Below are 18,721 nucleotides of genomic sequence, written 5' to 3' on the forward strand. Positions count from 1 at the left end.
GCCTGGGCTTATCATTATGGACTGAAGATTTGGGCCCCTTCCCCCATCAATTCACATGTTGAAATCTCATTCCTGATGTGTTGGTGTTTGGAAGTGGGGCCCTGAGGAAGTGGTTAGGTCATGAGTGGGATTAAAAGAGACCACAGAGAGCTCCTCTGCCCCTTCCGCCATGTGAGGACACAGAGAGAAGAACCAGGAAGGAGACCCTCACCAGACACCGAATCTGGTGACAACCTGATCTTGAATTCTGGCCACCAGACATGAGATTTTTTTTTTCTTATAAGCACCCAGTTAATGGTATTCTGTTGTAGGAACCCAAATGGACTAAGACACTTATCTTACTAAAGACACAGTGAAGAAAAGCTCTTATTATCCCCATTTTGTAGATGAGAATATCTTAATCTCTGGACACAATTGTTGTTCACCTTCCAGCAGTCAGACCAGGCTGGAGAACATCAGGTAATAAAATAGTGGGGGAAGAAACACTAAATCTGACCCTTAATCATTAGGGATTACACACTTCGGCACAAAGACCCCTGACTAACCCAGACCAGGAAAGAGAGAAAATCTTCCAAGACTTCACCATTCCATACATTTAGTGCCTGCTAGGAAAGAGGCAACTGGAGAGCACTTTGGTAAATGGAGCTTCCTAGGTCTGCCTTTAGCAATTGAGGGAGCCATCTATTCTGAAGCCTGCTAAGCTGCCATAACTCACAGGTCTTCCTAATTCAGATGGGTTTGGGATGTTGGACCCTGGAAATAAGCTTTCCCCACCACTGCACTTCACTCAGCTCTCAGCCTTACATCATTTCCAAAGCATTAAGCAGTCTGCAACTTGAGAATCCTGCCGCTGGGTGACATCTGTAACATCTGACATCATTTAGAAGACACTGCAAGGGTAAAAGAGCCCTTTTTTGATCAGGGACATAAATAATTCTTAGGAAGAAATTAAGTTAAAAGGCTTTTCTTTCCCTAAATGGATTTGCAAGATTTGGCTTCCCAGCCAGGGTTGCCGCAAGGAGCTCTGTTTCAGGGAGTCAAGGAGGTAACTTTGAGCATTTGACACTCAGGCATGATATGCTATGTAGGATAAAGAAGGACACAAAGGGAATTCCCAGGCTATAAGGATGCACTGTTAATTTCTAAAGAAGAGGAGAAACAGGGTGTGGCTACATTATACTATTGGGTGCTCTTAGTGTTAAAAGCAAAGGGAAAAGGGACAGATACTGGATGTCTGTTCAGGAAGGAAAGCCCCTTAATCTCCAGGAATGTTCATCAAGATCTTGGGAAGTTGCAAATGACCATCTCCTGCCAAGAAAGTCCCAGACCTTCTTCTCCATCTCATCCCCACTTGGCAGAATTAAGAAAGACTGGGCTTGTTGTTTTGTCTTTCTAAACTCTATGTCTATAGCAGGAAAAGGAAAAAGAATTAAGATCTAACCTTCTTTATAAAACTTACTGAAATTGCTACCAGACCTTTGACAATAACAAGAATTTCCACTTCACCTCATCTCTGGCTTGTAGCACAGGGCAATGCTAAGAGTCAGCATTCCATGGGAACATTCCAAGGTTTACCACCTAAGGATTCCTGGATCTAGGGTCTGTTAAGAGGGACTGCATGTCCCTCTTAACAACAGAGCAACAGAACCAGCCTCTTACCTCACACCTACAAACTGGTCTCAGCTATATGAATTGAGCAGAAGCTGCAACACAGAGTAGACATCAAGAAAGAACAAGCATTCCAACACCTTTCATTCCACAACCGTCTCAGCATGAGCAGGATGCAAACTAGGCTGAGGGTTAGAATTCTGGAATCCTGATACTAGAAGCAGCATTAAGCTTTTAGGATCAACTAGGGATTACTCATTTCACAGATGAGGATGCTGTTTCTTCAGACTACATAGCTAATTTACCACAGGGATGTAAACTCTGTAAAGACTGAGAGCATAAGGATTTGATCATCATGGTACCTCTAATGCCTAACAAGAACCAGCATGTAATAGGTGCCTAGTATAGTCCAGAAACTGTATTAAGTTTCATGGTATGCAGAGATGTATACAATGTGGTCCCACTCAATGTGAAACACACCACCTAGTGGGGGACATGGGCACATAACAGAAAATTACAAAGCGATGCTGCTCATGCTTTCATGAATATATAAGTAAGGTGCCCAGTGGGAAGTCCAGGGAAAATAGTAAGTATTGTTGCCTGTGGCCTTCCAATAACTGAGCACTTAATATACTAAAATAAGCATTGAGTATAAAGTAATAGTGAATGAGTTGCTGTCTCTGACCTAATAGAGCTTCCCATCTAATGCAAAAACAATATGCAAAGAGTTGATACCAATATATTGTAGTAAATGGTGATGTAAGTGTAGGACACTTTGGGAACACATGGAAAAGGTGTATGACACAGAAGAGGGAAGGCAGAAAATAAATTTCCAGTGGACATGGCATATAGACTGAAATGAACAGAGCAGAATTTACCCCGTGAAGAAGAAGGAGAAATGGAGTGGGCAAAAAGACATCCCAGGAGGAAGATCTTGATATGTTTATGATGGAGCACAACTTGCAAAGGAAAGGAGTGTCAGATATTTTCAAGGGTAAGGGAGTTCTGACTATAAGCCAAACTTTATCCAGAAAATCTAAGTAATTTGATCTTGAGAACAGTCTGAACCCATTGAAAATTTTTAAACAATAGAATAAAATGAATAAAATCATTAGGCTTTTGTTTAGGTCCTCTCAACATGGATTAATAAAGTACAAATGGGCAAAATTGGAGGCAAATTTTCTCATTAGAAGACTGCTGGAATAATTCAGTTGAAAGGTGATAATGTGCATGAACTCTCTAACATTTGCCTGAATTCTTAAGTTTCTAATTCTACAATTAAAAATTTGCCCAAAATGACAATGGTGTAAAAGAATATTGTGAGAGTAGAGATACAAAAATAATGAGCGATGTCAAGTGGATATGGTCAGCAGAATCTGTTGGTTGATTAAAGGCAAGGGGTAAAGAAGGAAAAAGCTGAAGTTGACTTGAGGGGTTCTGGTTTGAGTGACTGAGTTGTGCCATTTGCTGTTGCCAGAGTAGAAAGGGAGAAGCATGTAGAAGTTGAGAGGGTGTTACACGAGATGAGGTTGGTTCAATTAAACGTTAAATTGAGGTTCTTCAGAAAGAGAAGGAAACAAGAAAATAGTTATAAAACTTTTTGATGCCGTTCTCCTATGAAACAATGTCTACAATCTTTTATTCTCCTTGTCACACCCACGAAGAAAGAAAGACAGAGAGAGAGAGAGAGAGCGAACTGATTAAGTTCATTACTGAAGAATCATTCCGGGAAATGTCTAGCAGCTATGTCTTTAGTGTACAGTTCCCCTTGTTCTGCTCAAGACAGACGATGAGGGTAGAGGATGAATTAGGGAATGAACAACAATCAGTAGAAAAGGAACATGCACATAGTCCCCACTGTTATGACTGTCCTAGGAGGATCCTTCTTCAGATCCATTCCCAGCTGCCTTCAATATAAAGTAAAGAAAGAAAAGAGAGTGAAGGCAAGTCTGGCAAATCCGATAAAGATGGATGGAAGGGATTGAGACAAAGGAACCTGCCGGCATTGTGTCAGCTTCCACTCACCAGCTCAAAAACAAACTCATTAATTATCTGCCAGCCTGGGCTAAAATAGCCCCAGTGTAAGCACTCCCACACACCCGGCTTGCAGTGAGACAAACAGCCCTGAGCTATACACACCATGGGCTCTTGCTGCTGACGGAATGCAGAACCAGCTCCACCAGCTCCACTGTGGCCCAGAGCAAGTTCTCCCGAAGGACCCAGACTTTACCTAGCACAGCTTCACTCAGGACCCTCATTATTTCACATTTTGTGTAAGATCATCAAACAAAGCAGACCCTCTGATTTCTTCTCAAACATTTCATTCACTCTCTGCATTCTTTCCATGCAAGGTCTTTAAGCAGAACAAAGATGTCAACTTTTATCACCCACAGACACATGTGCACATGCATGCTTGTGCACACACACGCACACACGCTATGATTGCCTTGATGCTCACCAGTACTTTTATATTGTGAGCTCATAGAGGGCCCGGCCTCGTTGGCCAGCAATTAGAAAATAAATTCATTATTCCACTCAAATTTAGCTAGTCCTCTGCCCTCCCAGACTCAGAGCATGTCCTTACATTCCTCCTGGTTGCTCATTCACTCAGCCTCAACCTCCTTGTCCCAGTGACCACTATGTCCTCTGTATACTAGATCTTACTGCCTCTCCAGTCATTCTTTTTCCACTCCTGTTGGTCAAACTCTGGCTTCAGGCTGTGCCATGCCCCTCCCGACTTGTGCAACAGGCCTCTCCACAATCAGTGTGCCCCCTCCAGGACATTCTCTATACTATAGTAGAAATGCCCCTCTAAAACACAAAGCTAAAAATGCCATTTCATTGTTCTAAATTCTTTAGTGTTTCCCCACTCACTTCAAGTAAGCAGATATTCTTTAATGGGACCTACGAGGTCTTTCATAATTTATTGTTTCCCTTTTATTTTTAACCTAATTCACCCTCAGTCCTACTCTAGTCAGTTACTCTATGCACCACCTGCTGTCTCTTCTCTCAAGGTCTCCATAGATCCTCTCCATTTCCTTAGCTGAGAACATAATCACCTCTTCACCTACCAGCTCTTACCTATCCTTCTGGGTCGAGCATATAATTCACTTCTTCCAGGGAACTTGGTCTGACTGAACTTCCTGATAGGCTTTCACCTTCCATAATGTACAATAGTATCCTTGCTCTAACAAATTATAACTGCCTGTTTCTCTCCTCTATTTCATACTAGCTTGTAGATCTTTTGAGAGCAGGGATGTTGTGCGTGATGGTTGTAGATATAGTGTTGGTCCTGATCACAGTATCTGGGACAACAGCAGACCCTTAAGAAATACTAAGCAGGGGCACCTGGGTGGCTCAGTGGGTTAAGCCTCTGCCTTCAGCTCAAGTCATGATCTCAGGGTCCTGGGATTGAGCCCTGTATCGGGCTCTCTGCTCAGCAGGAGGCCTGCTTCCCCCTCTCTCTCTGCCTGCCACTCTGCCTACTTGTGATCTCTGTCTGTCAAATAAATAAATAAATAAAATCTTTATATATATATATATATATATATATATATATATATATATATATATATTGAGCAAATGAATGAACAGGGAGTGGTAACCAAGAAGAGACTCAGTTCAGCCTCTTTTGTTGCAAGAAAGGGACCCACATCCATCCAACTTAAGTAAAGGAGAATTTTAGGGTAGGATGTTGGGCTAAATATTTTCATCTCTTTTTTACTCAGTTTAAGATTCAAATTTAATAGAGGGGATAAAGGATGAGCCTTTATGTCATGTGCATCTACTTGATGAGAGGATGGCAGAGCCCTTGTTTAACAGCGTTGGTGCACTATTGGCAACGGGGAAGAAGGAAATCACAGTTCTGTACAGAAAGAGGATGGATGTTACATGTCAAAGCTAACAAATGCCATGAACTCATAATTCTGAGTTCTCTTTAATATTTTAGTGACCACAGTTTTTGGCTCTTAGATTCAGGGTTGAGAGTTTGAATGGGAGGGGAAAGAGAGAAGGCCAATATGACACTGAAAGTGATCTCTAAGAATGGTGGACTCATTTTTCCAATAGTACATATTGCTGATTCTCTGTACAAAAGTCACTCAGGAGCTACACCATGTAAGACGTCAGTAGGAACTTAGGAAAACAACAATAATTGACAATTTATCAAAAGACAGATTATAGAATGGTTCTTTAATCATCAAAAATGATTCAGTAATTAAAGATTAAGATTATACAAAGAATTGTTTTCTTTTCTTCTTTTCCAAGATTTAAAGGTAATAAGTAGGTTTAAATAAAGTGTGAAGAATTTAGAGTCCATAACGAGATGTGTGCATGGAAAATAAGGACTGTGTCTTACACTTTTAAACATATTTTTGTGTCTGATGCTGTATGCAGTGGAAAGTGACAGTCAGAAGCATTCAACTGAGAAATTAGGGTTTTACCACTTACTGATCATCTGACTTTGAATAAATAATCTCTCTAAGCCTCAGTTTCTTATCTGTACATTAAATCTAGTATTACTTCATACAATTATTGTTTGGCTTTAGCAGAATCCTGTATATAAAGCAATGAGATTTCCTGGTGTATAATAAGTACTCAATAAATGACAACTAAGATTCAGTAAACATTTGTTAATTTTGGTAATGATTCTCTTAATACAAAAGTTATTAAGCAATAATTTTTTTTTTTTTTACAACATATTAAGGAAACTGGACTTTTGTTAGTACTTGAATAAGAAAAAGAACTCACACCTTCCTGGTGTGGTTTAAGTTCCTCCCTGAAGACAGGAGGGTGAGTTAAATGGCATTTTCTCCTCCCTTCCTCTCATTAGACCCACCCATCCTTGGGAAATCAGCTTTCTGCCTATTCCCTGAAGCATCTCTCTCTCTCTCTTTTTTTTTCTTTTCAGATGGTAAATTACACAGCTTGGCAATATTTAGTAGCTGCTTCAGAAAGGAGGCTTTTGCCAGACTCGACCATCTTTTTCTGTCTGACCTACTGTGGTCCCCAAATAGAGGTTGGCTGATCTTTGGTCTCAGGTATCCATTGGGAAAGTTACCATAAAGAAATATGACCTGTGAAAATGGAAGGAAAGCGAAACCAAAAGCAAGTAAAGTAAGGAGGCAATGGACAGAGATCAAAATTCTAGTAAAGTCCCATACTGTCTGACAGAATCCATCATTTGCTGACTTGGCAGGAGATTTAGCCAACATTCTAAGCCCCAATTTTCTTGAAACTCAGAAAGCTTCCAGATAAGCAACTACAGCACTATTTGCAAACTTGCGGCTCAGCATACTGCAAGTGTCCCTTCACACATCCTGCCAGCTTTTCAAGGGGTTCCTCAAATCTTGATTTTTGATAGTATCATTACCATCATTATCCTCACCCTGAAATCTCACCCCGTCAGTCAAGATTCCCTATTAGGTCCTTGCCCTTAGCAACCCCCCTTCATCCTCCTCAGAAACTGACACCCTTGAAAGAAGTTAATAACTGAGAAAATGATAAGTCCATGTCTGAGATGACCTAGCTGTTCTTGCAGAACTAGAAGAGGACAAAGTGAGGTTAAGAGAAAAGTAGATTTCTGTCCACAGCAGTCAGATACAATAAATAGAAGGCTTGGGACACAACTATTGAATAAGACAATGAAGGAGATCATTGATACTTTCAACATTAGTATTTTCTCTTGATCTACTTAGAGTAACTTTTTTTCTCAAACAAATCATTCTACTGCTTGACCAGTTCATGACATATGGTTTTTACTATTATCCTCTTACCCAGACTTCATGTCCCAAACGCAGCATCTATACTATGTGATGGGAGGCAATTGGTCCCTCACTCTTATATGCCGTTCTAGCTACTGACTTATTTCTATCTTTGCTTGACAGCCTAGATTTCTAAAAGAGTTTTCTCCATATCCTCACCTCCTAAAGATTCCCTGTGGTCTCCACAATTTTTAAAAATTAATGGTTATTTTTCATCTATCTTTCATAATCTTTGTGTAGCATTTGACAATACTGGCAACTCCATCTTTAAATTTCTATCCTCTCCTGACTTCTAAGACCTATCCCTCACCTTTGTTCTCTAGTGGCTAGATTATAGTGTGCCTTATGAACTCATCTTCATCTGTCCCTCTACTAAATGCCCCACATTCTCTAGGATCTCCCCGCTGACCATGCTCTCACTGGAATATCTCACCTGCTCACACTGTTTCAACAGCTTATATGTTCCAAGTCTGAATCTTTAGACTATCCCTGTCTTGAGCTCCAGATCAAGGTAACCAACTGTTTCCTATATATCTTCACTTTGATGATGCCCAGGACCATCAGATTCCATAGATCCAAGAAAGAATTTGTGCTTTCCATTCCCCAAACTCTTACTCCTCTTGAGTTTATCACACCAGTGACCTGCAAATTATTCTTTCTTCCCTTCATCTTCTCCTACATACAACTCATCTTTTAGTCTTGTCAATTCTGCTTTCTTAAATATGTTTGGAATTGGCCTCTTCTTCCCCACCTGCTCAGCCACTACCTCCTTAAATCTAAAATGGTCTTGCCCTTTTCCAGTTAATTCTCCATGATTTTTCTGTAATGCAAATAAATCAAGTTTTTCTATTGCTTAAAATCTTTCCATGCATTCCACTGTTTGGGATATTTTTAACCTCCTACCCTGGCATGGCATTCTAAGCTAGGAAGTTCATAACCTAGCCCCTACCTTTCTCTCTCTGCTCTCACCTTTCATCAATCCCCTCTGACACACAGAAAGTCCCCACCCCGCCCCCCTGCACCCAGTAATCAAATCAAACTACTTGCAAGACATGATTCCTTTTTATGAACCTTTAAAAAAAAAATGCTCTCTCAAGTTAATTTGAATTGTCCCCCCTCACTTCTTCATCTTGCTAATTTCTTTTCCTTATTTTAAATCTTAACCCAAATGTTACCTCTTCAAGGAAACTCTCTCTAACTCCTTTGTCCACCCCCAGAGAAGGTTAGCAGTCTCTTCTCCTTATTTGTACAATATGATTTCTTCCCTTTATAATAGTATATGTGATGGCCTTTGTCTGTCACTAGACTGTGAGGTCTTTGAGAGATCAGTTTAGATATTATTTTTCCTTTATATTCCCAGCAATTAGCACAGCACTTGGCACATAGAAGGCATTAAATATGGATTGATTGAATGAATGAACAAATGAATGAAGAAATGATATAACAAAGGAAAGCATGTGGCTATACTTCCCAAAGCAGGAAATACTATGCCAGGCACTCAGGTTTCTACATCATCTACAGTTAGCTAGTAGAGCACAAGGCAGAGCTATTTACTTTCTCCTAAAAATATAAACTCTCTCCAAAGCTTTGTTTGTGCAAAGGCTGCAATGAAAGAAGCACTTGTTTAAATAGAAGAGTCTCTGGCAATTAGCAAACATGGGACAAATCCAAGATCCACTAACTTTCCTGGGCTTTTGTGTTTGCAGCTAGATGTATGGAAAAGCTTATAAAGAATAAGCTTTCTTTTTTGCATAAAAGAAAACATGATGCCTCTCATTATCAAGGTTGTCATCTAGAAAACCAGAGTTTGAATTTATCTCAAAAACTAATCTTAAGGGGTCAAGAGAAGAGACAGGGATTTTTTGGATTTCCATTTGGTCTTTAAAGAAAACATCCCCCCTGATACCCCTACCCCAAAGAATAGAAGACAAAAATCAAGTTTAGCAAGCAAGGTATCTTACTGATAGGACAGAGTTGGCAAAAAAAAAAACACGACATAAAAGTACAGATTGCCATTGGGGTCTGTATGCCTGTGTCTATGGATGAAACTGCAGGTGTGAAGATATACACACCTCAACTATTTCCCCCTTGTCTTTACCAGGTGAGAGAGAATGGACTGTGGGCATCCTTAAATACTCATGTCCCTACCTCTTTGCAATACAAGGGCAAGGTATTTCCTCTACTACCCTGGGCCACTTCTTCTTCCTATAAAGTCAAGAATTAGATTAGGTCACTTTTTAGGACTATTCCAGCTTTAACCCTCTCTTATCTTTCTAAAACGTAATTATTTTAATATTCTACCTTTATGCTAAAGAGTACAATGGGAAAAAACATAAGGTAGTCATCATAGTAAAATTAAAATAAATCTTTGGAATGAGAAGACTTGAATTCAAATTCTATCTTTACTATTTATTTGCCAAGTGACCTTTGGATAATTGCTTAACATCCCTGAGGTGCCAACCTTAAAGTAAAATTAAACTTACCTACTTCCAAGGGGTTTTTGTGAAAATCAAGTTATAGCTCAAGAGCAATGTCTTATTCATCTCTGTATCTATAGTGCCTGAGTGACTGGATGAGTCAATAAAAGAGGCCTTTATAATCAAACACATCTTTATTTCAGCAGAGATAAATAACAGCCTACAGATCAAGACAGAAATGTGCCTAAATGGCAATCATGCATCCCCCTGAGTGCTGCGTAGAAATCACTTCCATCTCAGACAAGTCTCTGTGGAGTGAATTCCCAGCACTGCCATCTGTGTGGCTTTGGATCTGAGGATGTCAATGGGCCTCTTTTGGAGGTGAGCCCCTTGGGCCAACCCTTGGAATGGCAAGCCTCCTGGGGCAGTCAGGGAGCAGGATTCCTTGAGGAGGAATTTGAAGAAGACAGCGAACACCTCTAAGAGGTGGGTATGGGAAGCCAGGACAGTGAGGAAGGCATCGATCACCTCACCAGATGAGCAGAGCCCCTCGTTTGTTCTCATCTGCTTCCCTCTAAGAGCCAGCAATGCATCAGGCACCAGCTTCATTTGTAGGTGAGAGTCATTAATTTGAATTAATAGCACTGCAACCTTTGGGCTTTGTTTTGTTTTGTGTCCTTCCTGTGAACACTGCAGACTTTTTTGTTGTCTGGTTCTGTGAGTGGGGAGGTATTGTGAACAAGTGTCCAATTAGCCAGGAAAACAAAATCTGCCTGGATAGCCACTCCAGCCAGAAGGCACCTTCCTCTAAAGCCCAAAGACCACACACCACACAAACTGGTTGTTCCTGTTTAGTTCATTCCTATGGGAGTGTCCTAGCTATCCTCTGACCTCCTAACTCTGTGCAATAATCCTTAGCCCCTAGGGATATTTTTATTTCCCACTCACCCCACTCCCTCCTTGTCCAAGCAATACAGGAATAATACCCACTGTATGGGACATAGTCAGGATCACAGATAATTTATGCAAAAGCTCTAGCTTACCGTCTGGCCCAAGGAAGACATTCAGCAAATATGACTACATTCTTTTTTTTTTTTTAATTTTTTTATTTTTTATAAACATATATTTTTATTCCCAGGGGTACAGGTCTGTGAATCACCAGGTTTACACACTTCATAGCACTCACCAAAGCACATACCCTCCCCAGTGTCCATAACCCCATACCCTTCTCCCAACCCCCCTCCCATGACTACATTCTTCAAGAATGGGCAGAACATGTCTCATTCTCCTTACTCCATGGAACCACATAGAGGTTTGGGGGATAAAGGCAGTCAAGAACAATGGCATCCCCAGGATCTTCAGCAAGAGGAACACCTCAGCAATCCTGTAGGGCCAGGCACAGAACTTGGAGGCTAAGAAGAGTTCTGAGCTTAGTCAGTAGAATCAACATGTGTGTGTGATCAGTTCTGCCCACTACAACATCTCCCTCCCACCAGGGATGGCCATGGCATCTGTGTTTGCTTTTCCTGCCTGGTATTTATAAACAAGGCATCCTTTTCACTAGCTGATAAAGAGAGGCAGGCACAGAGAGCAGGTCTACAAGATGTTCTCAGGCACAGCAGCTCCCACAAGAGAACTCTTCTAATACCAAGCATGACTATATTCAAATAGAGGGCCACCATTGGGAGGTAGGGGCCTTCAGACACCCCTGAGGTTTGCAAGAAATTGTACTTTCACCTTCAATAATTAACGAAGACAGTTTTAGACATCCCTTCTCCTTCCTGCTCTAAAGAAACCTCACCTGCCTCTTTAGCTGTAGTTGAACTTTGTGAAGACCTGGAGGTTATTGTCGGACATGTTCCGAGTATGAACAAACAGGATGAAGGGCTGTGTCCCAAAGAAATAGATTATCAGAAATCTTATCAAATCTTATCAAATCCCTTATCAGGAATCTTGGCTCCCAAGAATGTCAGCCTTCTAAAAAGATATGCACTTCCTGTCACCTTGATGAAGAACAGAAAGATCTCAGGCATATGCAGTAAAAGAGGCCACCACAGGGATCCTAGAACATCAATAATTCAAATGTGTCCTTATACAACCATCTCTCAATGCCAGTGCATCTGCTGCAGTATATGAAGGGGGTTGCCAACCTGTGAAAGCCCATTATAATTTACTGACAAAGCTGATGCCTCCAGATTTCCTTCCTCATATACTACCTCCCCTTTCTCCTTCCCTCCCCACCAATCCCACCAAACTGCAAAAAGACCAAGAATAGGGGCTCTAGAGCCAACTGGAATGAAATTACTTGTAGCAGGTGGTACCACCTGTCCCATCTAGCTCTAGCCAAAATAATCCACTCTCCATCATTACAAACTGCAGAGAATATTTCACCTATTCAGCATGAGCTCAACCTCATCCAGGCAAGAAGAAGAGAAGAAAGGCTTTGGCACGTGCCACAAGCCACTTAGAAAAGACAACATTCAGTAGCATGGTTTACCCATCTCCCACTTTGGTCTTGGGAATTTAGTGGTGAGTGATCCTCCTAGCAACTTATTTAGCCTCCAAATGCCAGCTGAATGCCTATGTGCCTCCATTGCCCATTGCATCAGTTTCTGGCTATGAGATCTACCACCTGCTTAGTGATCTGTCATAGCAAAGGCTGGGTGAGCAGTGCACTTGTAATATATACCTCTATGCTGGACTGCCCAATCCACTTTCTTCCTTGAAAATCATCACTTTCTGTCTTCATTACAGTGTCCCTAAACTTCCAGCCCTGGTAAAAATTTCTGAAGCAGAATTTTCCACCCTCCCCACTCCCAAATTAATTTTCTTCTCTACATCATTTGTTCCATAGCTCACTGAATCTCTTTCTAAGTATGAAAGTACCTTCTATGTAATGAACTTCTAATATTTCAGACTTTCTGGGACACCAATCAAACCACTTATCACCACTACTTTGCCTCTTGCTCCAGATTCTATTTCTCCTTAGTCCCTGTGGAACCCTCTGCACTTCAACTAAAAAAGTTAAATGTTTTCTTTCTGCAGAAGAAGAAAACTTGAAGTAGCCATGCAACTAAATAACTGGAGTTACAGTGACTATGTTAAGATGGCCCTAAAGTGACTGAGGTCTAAGAGGTAAGAGAATTGTTCTCTCTCTCTCATTCTCTCCATAGGAGATAGATAGATAGATAGATAAATAGATCGATCTATATAGATATATGGAGATATATCTATATAGATATATGGAGATGTATGGATATATATATATATATATATATATATATATATATATATCCTATGGAGATATATATATCTCCGTATATATTTAGATAGCTAGATATATCCTGAAAGATCAAACATCATGATTTTCCTCCAAATCCCAAGTGTATACTGGCTCCCCTAGGTTCAACCTGAGACACATCAAAACTGAATCCTCCAGAAATCCTGGGCATATCTCATTCCCCAGAGAGAACCCATAATAGCACTAAGTTACTTCCAGAAGTGCATGCCTATCACATCTTTGAAGTTTGATCTTGGGGTCTGCAATGTATGCGTGTGCCTTTTAAAACTGCTAAGCTACTGAGAAGTCTTAACGGTGTTGTCTATCACTCAAGTGACAAGAAACAGTGTCATGAGCTATATTTGGCATAGACTTGGCCCTTATTAGAGTGTTATGCTCAGTTTGGGGATTCTAATTTTCCAAAAGGTACAGAAAATTTGGAGAAGTTCCAAGACAGAGCAGTGAAAATGATTAAGGGGGTTGAGAATGGAAACTCAGGAAAAAGGTTAAATGAATGTGGATGATCTATCAAAGGCAAAGAAAAATGAGGATAGACCAAATATCTTAAAGTAAAGGAGATATTATTTTAAGGAAATGGGAGGCCATTGTTCTCTGATATAAGAATACATTAAAAAAAAAAAAAAAGTGGCCCTGGATGGTGTTTGAGTATTAGGCATATCAGTTTCTATATTTTGTTTACTAACTTTTGAAATCATTAGAATCAGATGAGATTATAAAAATAATTTTTTTTGAACACTTAAGAAAAAATTATACCGATCCATATTGATTTATTTAATCCTCACAATAATTCCAAGATAAAGGGATTAAGGACCCCAGAGGTCCATTGCCCAAGATCAACTAGCTATTAACTTGGATCCAGTATTTGGTGTGGCAGAACCTGGGGTCTCTGACTTTCACTACTGAAGCTTAAGCCAGTTCTCATACCCCCCGCCCCCAATATTTAGGCTGGTTGTCTGGAAGAAGAGTACTAGAATACAAGCTGGGGGTAGAGTGATTATAGCTCTTTTATCTTGGTTACTGTGAAAAGTCAAGTAGAATTTCTCCCTGATCTATGAATTACAGTTACCTCCAGACTGCTGTATTTTCCTAGACCCAGTAAAACTATCAACCCAGTTTGCCACTGAGAAAATGGTGAGGCCATGAAATGAGCAAGAAAATATCTATAGATGGGATGGTTTATGGACAAAGGGGATGAGAAGGCTTTGGGTATTTTGAGTTTGAGGCCCTATGGGACATCTAGGTAGAACATTCCATATTGAAGCTGGTTATAGCAGTTAGATACTTGGATAAATGTCTAAGCTCATGAACTAAATTTGAGTGTTATTGAATATGTGTGTCATTTGACACCTAAGAGCAGAGGTCGCTTCTCAAGGCATACAGTTAGCATAAGAAAGCAGGAGCAAGAGTAGAACCCTGTGGAGCAACTCTTGAAGAAACAGAAGGAAAAATACCAGGATAGAGAAGGAAAACTTGCAACAGGAATAGTTTGTAGAAAGAAAACACAATTCTCTAAGGAGATAGAACAGTAATGAACTCCTATACATCAACTAGCATAGCACTGAAATATGCACCCCCCAAAACCTGGAAGTACATTGAGGAGGAGATTTTAATGAAACTCTTATACATGGACAAATCAAATACACAAAAAATAAGCAATGTTAGAAACTTTGACTAACAAATTTAATTTAATATAGTCAGCACATATGTATATAGATATACAGAAGAGAATACATATTTTTAAATGCCTATCAAACAGTGATGAAAACATGATCAAGGCTTGACAACAACAACAAAAACTTAACATATTCCAAAATACACAGTATATTTTCTGACCTTAAAATTATAAACAACAAAAAGCTATCTGCAACAAAAAGGATGGAAAAATAAAGAAACAAGTATCTATCCTTTTGAAATTGAAAAACACTTTTCTAAGGGATTCTTAGATACAAAATGAAATTTAAAATAATATTAGAAGGGCACCTGGATGGTTCAGTCGGTTAAGTTTCTGACTCTTGATTTTGGCTCGGGTCGTGATCTCAGAGTCGTGAGATCAAGCCCTGCATCACGCTCCACACTCAGCACAGAGTTTGCTAGAGATTCTCTCCCTCTCCTTCTCCCTCTTCCCACTCAAGCTCGCTTGCTCTCATTCTCTCGCTCTCATAAATAAATAAATAATAAATAATAAATAAATATTAAATAAAATCTCTTAAAAATAAAGTAAAACAATATTAGAGACTAGTTTTAAAGAAGCAATACTGAAAATACTATACCTAAAACAATTTTTAAAGATTAAGAAAAAAAAAAACTGGTGTTATGGAAGCTAAGAGAATAAAAGATCTCAAGGAAAATAATGAACAACAGTAACAATCTTTAAAAAAAATCCACTTTAAGGTAAGAATTGAGAAATGTCCATTAGATTTGGCAATAAGAATGCCATTAGAATAGAATAATTGAAGTGTTACTGGTAGATAAATGACTAAGATGTGAGAAAATAGAGATATAAAGTTTAGAACACATTTCTGAAATGTTTAGATAAGAATGAGAGAGAAAAATACAAAATAACTAGAATAATATTCAAGATGAACAGAGACTTGCTTGATTTGTTTGCTGTTTTGTTATGCTTGCTGTTTTTGAATTGGAGAGACTTAGATATAGGCAAAGTAAGAATCTAAGACCATTAGGGGGGAAAAAAACAAAACAAAACAAACAAACAAACAAAAAAACCTGACAAGAGAGAACAGTGAGAGTGGAACACTTGAAGCCAGACCCAGAAAAACACAGGGAAGAGGGGTAAGGCTCACAGGCAGAAGCCAAGCTTGAATAGCAGAAGATACACTTATTCCTCTCCAACTGAAAGAAAGTAAGTGAGTATGGATGTGATGCCTGTAATTCAGGGTAATGTGCAGGGCAATGCTTTATCAGTGAAAGAAGACCAAGACTCATCTTTTGAAACTAAATGGGGTTAAGGTAGACCAGGCAGTAAGCGTTACACCTATAACAATAACTTAAAATTATTAAATACCAACTTGCAAATAATAACTAATTTAATCCTATGAAGAATTTTATGAAGAAGGAATCAGATTTATTACTATTTTTGCCATTTTTATAAAAATGAGGAAGGGGTGCCTGGGTGGCTCAGTCAGTTGAGTGACCAGCTCTTGGTTTCAGCTCAGGTCATGATCCCAGGGTTGTAAGATCCAGTCCCTTGTCCAGCTCTGTGCTCAGCAGAGAGTCTGCTTGGGATTCTTTCTCTCCCTCTCCTTCCCCATCTACTCTTCCATGTGCTCTCTCTCTGTCTCTCAAATAAATAAAATCTTTGAAAATATAATGAGGAATCTTGGGCACAAAGAAGTTAATTAAGCAAAACATCCAAGCCAGACAACTAGTAAGTGAAGCCTGCACTCTTATTCAAGAAGCCATGCCCCTTAGCACTACACTACATCTGGATGTTAAGTCCACAGGTCTTTTGTTTGGTTTTTATTTTTTGGTTTTTTGTTTTTGTTTTTATTGTTATTGTTGTTTTGTCGGGGGCGGGGTTGGTTTTTTTCTTTTGATTTTTGGTTTCTGGGATTTTTTTTCTGGATGAAGACTTCCAGCTTGGGCACAAAATATATGGATTTATAAAAGCAAGCACAGCTGATGACATGAAGTTGGAGTGCTCCACCAACTATCTCATTGGAGCTGTGTTGTTTCTATTCACCGCAGCCTATTGATCTCTGCTGGAGAAGTCGCTGAAACCTGGCCCAACACGCCATTCCTCCATCAGGGGTAATTTATAAGCCTGTTGAGAGAGGCTGTGAGACTGATGAACCCAGCCGGCTGGTGGAGCAGGTCTCATGATTGATTCACTAGCCGTTCTCCTGCTCAGCCATTTCACCCTGATCAGGCCACGCCGCCTTGTTCGCCATATTCATCCATCATCCAGTAAACATCATCAACACTGTAGACCACAGGCACCATCTTTTGTATCTTGTTTTCTTTTTATGTGGGATTCTTAAACCTTGCTGTGGCTTCTCTCCACCCCTCATACAGACATACCTGTGAGAGACCAGCTGACCAGAATCAGAGATGGAAACAGATACTTCATGGGAAGGGAAGCAAAGATTCAGAATCCAATCTCAGGTGAACCTTTATAATTACAACTTGGACGACACAGGAGTCATGCATCTGTTAACATCTGCAGTGCAGACCAACAACCAATTTTAAATTTCTTCCTCTGGAATAGCCCTTTGGAAAATATTCTCCGTATGCCCAAAAATACAGTGGCATATATTTTTATTTTCCCTAGAACCGGCTTTGTATGTCACTTATAAACAGCTACAAAATATGCTGTCAAGAAGCCAGCAGATGTTTTCTGGGAAATCATGCATATTGTCACAGAATTGTACAGAAACTTGTAAAAAGAGTGGAAAGGGAGAGTGTAGTGAAAGAAAGTGTGATCTTTCATCCATAAATAATAGTCATGGTATTTAACTGTTCCTAACTCTTAAAATCAAATATTAGGGGCACCTGGGTGGCTTAGTGGGTTAAAGCCTCTGCCTTCAGCTTAGGTCATGATCCCGAGGTCCTCGGATCAAACCCCACATCAGGCTCTCTGCTCGGCGGGGAGCCTGCTTCCCTTCCTCTCTCTCCACCTGCCTCTCTGCCTACTTGTGATCTCTGTCTGTCAAATAAATAAATAAAATATTTTTTTTTAAAAATGCAAAAGTTAATCTTACCTCATGTAGTACTTCACAAACAAAATGATTTCTGGACCAGAGAGAAGTCAGGAGGGAAATCTTCCCCATCCATCTTCTTGTACAGACTAGATCCTTCTTCAGACTAGATTCTACCTTCATGACGACACAAGAGCTCCCTCCCCAGAATGTTGTCCACTGAGTTATTCCCCACCAGCCCAGGATTTCCTCCAGCTGGAGGGAGCTGCCTTGCCAAGGGATTGATATGGTAGTACAAAGGCCTGGCTCCTTTATTTCAATCAAGGACAACTCTGAAGGGGCATTCCTGCTTCTAGAACATCCTGTGAGATGCACTGAAGCCATTGTTGTGACTACAGAGCAGCTCAGCGGCTCCCACCAGCCAGCCCGTCTTCTCTCACTTCCTTACAGTGCCCAAGAGCACACACTATAAATCACCTGATCTCAAATCCCTGTTTCCTCAGAACTTGACTCAAGGCACTTAGAAAATGAACTCTAAGAGCTGAAAGTTTACTGTGGTAATAAATGTAGGGCCTAATTACAATACAGGAAATAATGAACTGTTTTCTAAATACAACTAAGGAACACTAAGAGAACTGTTGAAAATTAAATAAAAATGGTTTAGATAACAATAACTTCTTAAATGTGATTTATTAACCACTACAAACATTGACAAGAGTTTGTAAGATTGCCTTCCCTCTGTAATTGCCATCTGAGATTTTCTGAAAGGAAAACCACTGACTCTCTTTTCTCTTTATTTTACCAGGTCTTATAAATGACTCTGCCCCCATTTTAAGCATGGCTAGAGAAAAGAAAGAAGAATATAGAGGAAGAAACAGAGATTTTAGAGGGGAGAACAGGAGAAAAAAGGAGGAAACGTTGGTGAGAGGAAACAGTTTGTTGAGAAAAAGGGATAAAAGACATCAATTTGATATAAAG

General features: G+C 39.9%; 1 long non-coding RNA gene across 1 annotated transcript in view; it reads right to left on the reverse strand.

The window, feature by feature from the left end:
• The window catches only part of LOC309840823, a 38,872-nt gene extending 20,929 nt beyond the window's left edge, over nt 1-17,943 (reverse strand). Inside the window, exons 1-2 of the long non-coding RNA XR_014298816.1 lie at nt 17,807-17,943; nt 17,127-17,265 (exon numbers count right to left, since the gene is read on the reverse strand). This is a non-coding gene — a long non-coding RNA (uncharacterized lncRNA). The remainder of the gene's footprint in view (nt 1-17,126; nt 17,266-17,806) is intronic.
• Between the last annotated feature and the right edge of the window lie 778 nt (nt 17,944-18,721).

This window comes from Mustela nivalis (genome assembly GCF_964662115.1).
Source record: "Mustela nivalis genome assembly, chromosome: 9".
Taxonomy (NCBI): Eukaryota; Metazoa; Chordata; class Mammalia; order Carnivora; family Mustelidae; genus Mustela; species Mustela nivalis.